Source organism: Triticum urartu, chromosome 6A, assembly GCF_056163025.1.
Source record: "Triticum urartu cultivar PI428250 chromosome 6A, HENAU_Tu73, whole genome shotgun sequence".
In the NCBI taxonomy this organism is placed as follows: Eukaryota; Viridiplantae; Streptophyta; class Magnoliopsida; order Poales; family Poaceae; genus Triticum; species Triticum urartu.
In genome coordinates this window covers 300,603,915-300,610,774 of record NC_141878.1, presented here as the reverse complement: position 1 = coordinate 300,610,774, position 6,860 = coordinate 300,603,915, and positions in this window count along the sequence as shown.

Sequence of the window (6,860 nt, the reverse complement as noted above, 5' to 3'; positions counted from 1 at the left end):
CTATAGCTTCAAAATGAAAGGGAAAGAGTTTGTGCTACGTCCTATGTCTCCAAGCCAAGTGCTCGCCGACAAGCAAAACACCCATCGTGGAGAGAATTGTTGGAAATATGCCTTAGAGGCAATAATAAAATGGTTATTATTATATTTCCTTGTTCATGATAATTGTCTATTGTTCATGCTATAATTGTGTTATCCGGAAATCATAATACATGTGTGAATACATAGACCACAACACGTCCCTAGTGAGCCTCTAGTTGACTAGCTCGTTGATCAAAAGATAGTCATGGTTTCCTGACTATGGACATTGGATGTCATTGATAACGGGATCACATCATTAGGATAATGATGTGATGGACAAGACCCAATCCTAAGCATAGCTTAAAGATCGTGTAGTTCGTTTGCTAGAGCTTTTCCAAATGTCAAGTATCATTTCCTTAGACCATGAGATTGTGCAACTACCGGATACCATAGGAGTGCTTTGGGTGTACCAAACGTCAGAACGTAACCGGGTGACTATAAAGGTGCACTACGGGTATATCCAAAAGTGTCTATTGGGTTGGCACGAATCGAGACTGGGATTTGTCACTCCGTATGACGGAGAGGTATCTCTAGGCCCACTCGGTAATGCATCATCATAATGAGCTCAATGTGACCAAGTGGTTGATCACGGGATCATGCATTATGGTATGAGTAAAGTGACTTGCCGGTAACGAGATTGAACGAGGTATTAGGATACCGACGATCGAGTCTCGGGCAAGTAACGTACCGATTGACAAAGGGAATTATATACGGGATTGATTGAATCCTCGACATCGTGGTTCATCCGATGAGATCATCAAGGAGCATGTGTGAGCCAACATGGGTATCCAGATCCCGCTTTTGGTTATTGACCGGAGAGTTGTCTCGGTCATGTCTGAGTGTCTCCTGAACCCGTAGGGTCTACACACTTAAGGTTCGGTGACGCTATGGTTGTTGAGATATTAGTATACGGTAACCCAAAAGTTGTTCGGAGTCCCGGATGAGATCCTGGACGTCACGAGGAGTTCCGGAATGATCCGGAGGTGAAGATTTATATATAGAAAGTCAAGCTTCGGCCATCGGGAAAGTTTCAGGGGTAACCGGTATTGTACCAGGACCACCGGAAGGGTCCCGGGGATCTACCAGGTGGGACCACCTATCCCGGAGGGCCCCATGGGATGAAGTGGGAGGGGAACCAGCCCCTGGTGGGCTGGTGCGCTCCCCATGGCCCCCCCTGCGCCTAGGGTTGGAAACCCTAGGGGTGGGGGTGCCCCACTTGGCTTGGGGGCAAGCCACCCCCTTGGCCGCCGCCCCCCTTGGAGATTGGATCTCCTAGGGCCGGCGCCCCCCTAGGGGTCCTATATATAGTGGGGGTGAGGGAGGGCAGCCGCACCCTAGCCCCTGGCGCCTCCCTCTCCCTCCTGTGACACCTCTCCCTCTCCCTGAGCTTGGCGAAGCCCTGCCGAGATCACCGTTACTTCCACCACCACACCGTCGTGCTGCTGGATCTCCATCAACCTCTCCTTTCCCCTTGCTGGATCAAGTTGGAGGAGACGTCTTCCCAACCATACGTGTGTTGAACATGGAGGTGCCGTCTGTTCGGTGCTAGGTCATCGGTGATTTGGATCACGACGAGAACGACTCCATCAACCCCGTTCTCTTGAACACTTCCGCTCGCGATCTACAAGGGTATGTAGATGCACTCCCTTCTCCCTTGTTTCTAGATGACTCCATAGATTGATTTTGGTGATGCGTAGAAAATTTTAAAATTCTGCTACGTTCCCCAACAGTGGTATTAGAGCCAGGTCTATGCGTAGTTTCTATGCACGAGTAGAACACAAAGCAGTTGTGGGAGTCGATATTGTCAATTTGCTTGCCGTTACTAGTCTTATCTTGATTCGGCGGCATCGTGGGATGAAGCGGCCCAGACTGACCTTACATGTACGCTTACGTGAGAATGGTTCCACCAACTGACATGCACTAGTTGCATAAGGTGGCTAGCGGGTGTCTGCCTCTCCCACTTTAGTCGGATCGGATTCGATGAAAAGGGTCCTTATGAAGGGTAAATAGAAATTGGCATATCACGTTGTGGTTTTGGCGTAGGTAAGAAACGTTCTTGCTAGAAACCTATAGCAGCCACGTAAAAACTTGCAACAACAATTAGAGGACGTCTAACTTGTTTTTGCAGCATGTGCCGTGTGATGTGATATGGCCAAAAGGATGTGATGAATGATATATGTGATGTATGAGATTGATCATGTTCTTGTAATAGGAATCACGACTTGCATGTCGATGAGTATGACAACCGGCAGGAGCCATATGAGTTGTCTTAATTTATTTATGACCTGCGTGTCAACATAAACGTCATGTAATTACTTTACTTTATTGCTAAAGCGTTAGCAATAGTAGTAGAAGTAATAGATGATGAGACAACTTCAAGAAGACATGATGATGGAGATCATGATGATGGAGATCATGGTGTCATGCTGGTGACAACGATGATCATGGAGCCCCGAAGATGGAGATCAAAAGGAGCAAATGATATTGGCCATATCATGTCACTATTTGATTGCATGTGATGTTTGTCATGTTTTACATCTTATTTGCTTAGAACGACGGTAGCTTAAATAAGATGATCCCTCGTAATAATTTCAAGAAAGTGTTCCCCCTAACTATGCACCGTTTCTAAGGTTCGTTGTTTTGAAGCACCACGTGATGATCGGGTGTGATAGATTCAAACGTTCGAAAAAATGGGTGGAAGCCAGATTTACACACGCAATACACTTAGGTTGACTTGACGAGCCTAGCATGTACAGACATGGCCTCGGAACACGGAAGACCGAAAGGTCGAGCATGAGTCATATAGAAGATACGATCAACATGAAGATGTTCACCGATGTTAACTAGTCCGTCTCACGTGATGATCGGACACGGCCTAGTTGACTCGGATCATGTTTCACTTATATGACTAGAGGGATGTCTATCTGAGTGGGAGTTCATTGAATAATTTGATTAGATGAACTTAATTATCATGAACTTAGTCTAAAATCTTTACAATATGTCTTGTAGATCAAATGGCCCACGTTGTCCTCAACTTCAATGCGTTCCTAGAGAAAACCAAGCTGAAAGATGATGGCAACAACTATACGGACTGGGTCCGGAACCCGAGGATGATCCTCATAGCTGCCAAGAAAGATTATGTCCTAGAAGCACCGCTAGGTGACACACCCATCCCAGAGAACCAAGACGTTATGAACGCTTGGCAGTCACGTGCTGATGATTACTCCCTCGTTCAGTGTGGCATGCTTTATAGCTTAGAACCGGGGCTCCAAAAGCGTTTTGAGCAACACGGAGCATATGAGATGTTCGAAGAGCTGAAAATGGTTTTCCAAGCTCATGCCCGGGTCGAGAGATATGAAGTCTCCGACAAGTTCTTCAGTTGTAAGATGGAGGAAAATAGTTCTGTCAGTGAGCACATACTCAAAATGTCTGGGTTTCATAACTGCTTGACTCAGCTGGGAGTTAATCTCCCGGATGACGTGGTCATTGATAGAATCCTTCAGTCGCTTCCACCAAGCTACAAGAGCTTTGTGATGAACTTCAATATGCATGGGATGGAAAAGACCATTCCTGAGGTATATTCAATGCTGAAATCAGCGGAGGTGGAGATCAAAAAAGAACATCAAGTGTTGATGGTTAATGAAACCACTAAGTTTAAGAAAGGCAAGGGTAAAAAGAACTTCAAGAAGGACGGCAAGGGAGTTGCCGCGCCTGGCAAGCAAGCTGCCGGGAAGAAGCCAAAGAATGGACCCAAGCCCGAGACTGAGTGTTTTTATTGCAAGGAAAGTGGTCACTGGAAGCGGAACTGCCCCAAATACTTAGCGGACAAGAAGGCCGACAACACTAAAGGTATATGTGATATACATGTAATTGATGTGTACCTTACCAGTACTCGTAGTAGTTGCTGGGTATTTGATACCGGTGCGATTTCTCACATTTGTAACTCAAAGCAGGAGCTGCGGAATAAGCGGAGATTGGCGAAGGACGAGGTGATGATGCGTGTCGGGAATGGTTCCAAGGTCGATGTGATCGCCGTCAGCACGCTACCTCTACATTTACCTATGGGATTAGTTTTAAACCTCAATAATTGTTATTTAGTGCCAGCTTTGAGCATGAACATTGTATCAGGATCTCGTTTAATTCGAGATGGCTACTCATTTAAATCCGAGAATAATGGTTGTTCTATTTATATGAGAGATATGTTTTATGGTCATGCTCCGCTGGTGAATGGTTTATTCTTAATGAATCTCGAGCGTAATGTTACACATATTCATAGTGTGAATACCAAAAGATGTAAGGTTGATAATGATAGTCCCACATACTTGTGGCACTGCCGCCTTGGTCACATAGGTGTCAAACGCATGAAGAAGCTCCATGCAGATGGACTTTTGGAGTCTCTTGATTACGAATCATTTGACACGTGCGAACCATGCCTCATGGGTAAAATGACCAAGACTCCGTTCTCAGGAACAATGGAGTGAGCAACCAACTTATTGGAAATCATACATACTGATGTATGCGGTCCAATGAGTGTTGAGGCTCGCGGTGGCTATCGTTATGTTCTCACCCTCACTGATGACTTGAGTAGATATGGGTATGTCTACTTAATGAAACACAAGTCTGAGACCTTTGAAAAGTTCAAGGAATTTCAGAGTGAGGTTGAGAATCAACGTGACAGGAAAATCAAGTTCTTGCGATCAGATCATGGGGGGGAATACTTGAGTCACGAATTTGGCACACACTTAAGGAAATGTGAAATAGTTTCACAACTCACGCCGCCTGGAACACCTCAGCGTAATGGTGTCTCCGAACGTCGTAATCGCACTCTATTGGATATGGTGCGATCTATGATGTCTCTTACCGATCTACCGCTATCATTTTGGGGCTATGCTTTGGATACTGCCGCATTCACTTTAAATAGGGCTCCGTCGAAATCCGTTGAGACAAACTGTATGAATTATGGTTTGGGAAGAAACCTAAGCTGTCGTTTCTAAAAGTTTGGGGATGCGATGCTTATGTCAAGAAACTTCAACCTGAAAAGCTCAAACCCAAGTCGGAAAAATGCGTCTTCATAGGATACCCTAAAGAAACTATTGGGTATACCTTCTACCTCAAATATGAAGGCAAGATCTTTGTTGCCAAGAATGGATCCTTTCTAGAGAAAGAGTTTCTCTCGAAAGAAGTAAGTGGGAGGAAAGTAGAACTTGATGAAGTATTGCCTCTTGAACCGGAGAGTGGCACAGCTCAGGAAATTGTTCCTGAGGTGCCTCCACCGACTAGAGAGGAAGTTAATGATGATGATCATGAAACTTCAGATCAAGTTGCTACTGAACTTCATAGGTCCACAAGGACACGTTCCGCACCAGAGTGGTACGGCAACCCTGTCTTGGAAATCATGTTGTTAGACAACGGTGAACCTTGGCGGGCCCAGATTCCGACAAATGGCTGGAAGCCATGAAATCCGAGATAGGATCCATGTATGAAAATGAAGTATGGACTTTGACTGACTTGCCTGATGATCGGCGAGCCATAGAAAATAAATGGATCTTTAAGAAGAAGACAGACGCAGATGGTAATGTAACCATCTATAAAGCTCGGCTTGTCACTAAGGGTTATCGACAAGTTCAAGGGGTTGACTACGATGAGACTTTCTCACCCGTAGTGAAGCTGAAGTCCATCCGAATCATGTTAGCAATTGCCGCATTCTATGATTATGAGATATGGCAAATGGACGTCAAAACGGCATTCCTTAATGGTTTCCTTAAGGAAGAATTGTATATGATGCAACCGGAAGGTTTTGTCGATCCTAAGAATGCTGACAAGGTGTGCAAGCTCCAACGCTCGATCTATGGGCTGGTGCAAGCATCTCGGAGTTGGAACATTCGTTTTGATGAGATGATCAAAGCGTTTGGGTTTACGCAGACTTATGGAGAAGCCTGCATTTACAAGAAAGTGAGTGGGAGCTCTGTAGCATTTCTCATATTGTACGTGGATGACATACTGTTGATGGGAAATGATATAGAATTCTTGGAAAGCATTAAGGCCTACTTGAACAAGTGTTTTTCAATGAAGGATCTTGGAGAAGCTGCTTACATATTAGGCATCAAGATCTATAGAGATAGATCGAGACGCGTCATTGGTCTTTCAGAGAGTACGTACCTTGACAAGATATTGAAGAAGTTCAATATGGATCAGTCAAAGAAGGGGTTCTTGCCTATGTTGCAAGGTACGAGATTGAGCACGGCTCAATGCCCGACCACGGTAGAAGACAGAGAAAAGATGAGTGTCATCCCCTATGCCTCGGCCATAGGGTCTATCATGTATGCTATGCTGTGTACCAGACCTAATGTGAACCTTGCCGTAAGTTTGGTAGGAAGGTACCAAAGTAATCCCGGCATGGAACACTGGACAACGGTCAAGAATATCCTGAAGTACCTGAAGAGGACTAAGGATATGTTTCTCGTTTATGGAGGTGACGAAGAGCTCGTCGTAAAGGGTTACGTCGATGCTAGCTTCGACACAGATGTGGATGACTCTAAGTCACAAACCGGATACGTGTATATTTTGAATGGTGGGGCAGTAAGCTGGTGCAGTTGCAAGCAAAGCGTTTTGGCGGGATCTACATGTGAAGTGGAGTACATGGCAGCCTCGGAGGCAGCACAAGAAGCAATCTAGGTGAAGGAGTTCATTACCGACCTAGGAGTCATTCCCAATGCGTCGGGCCCAATGACTCTCTTCTGTGACAACACTGGAGCTATTGCCCTTGCCAAGGAGCCCAGGTT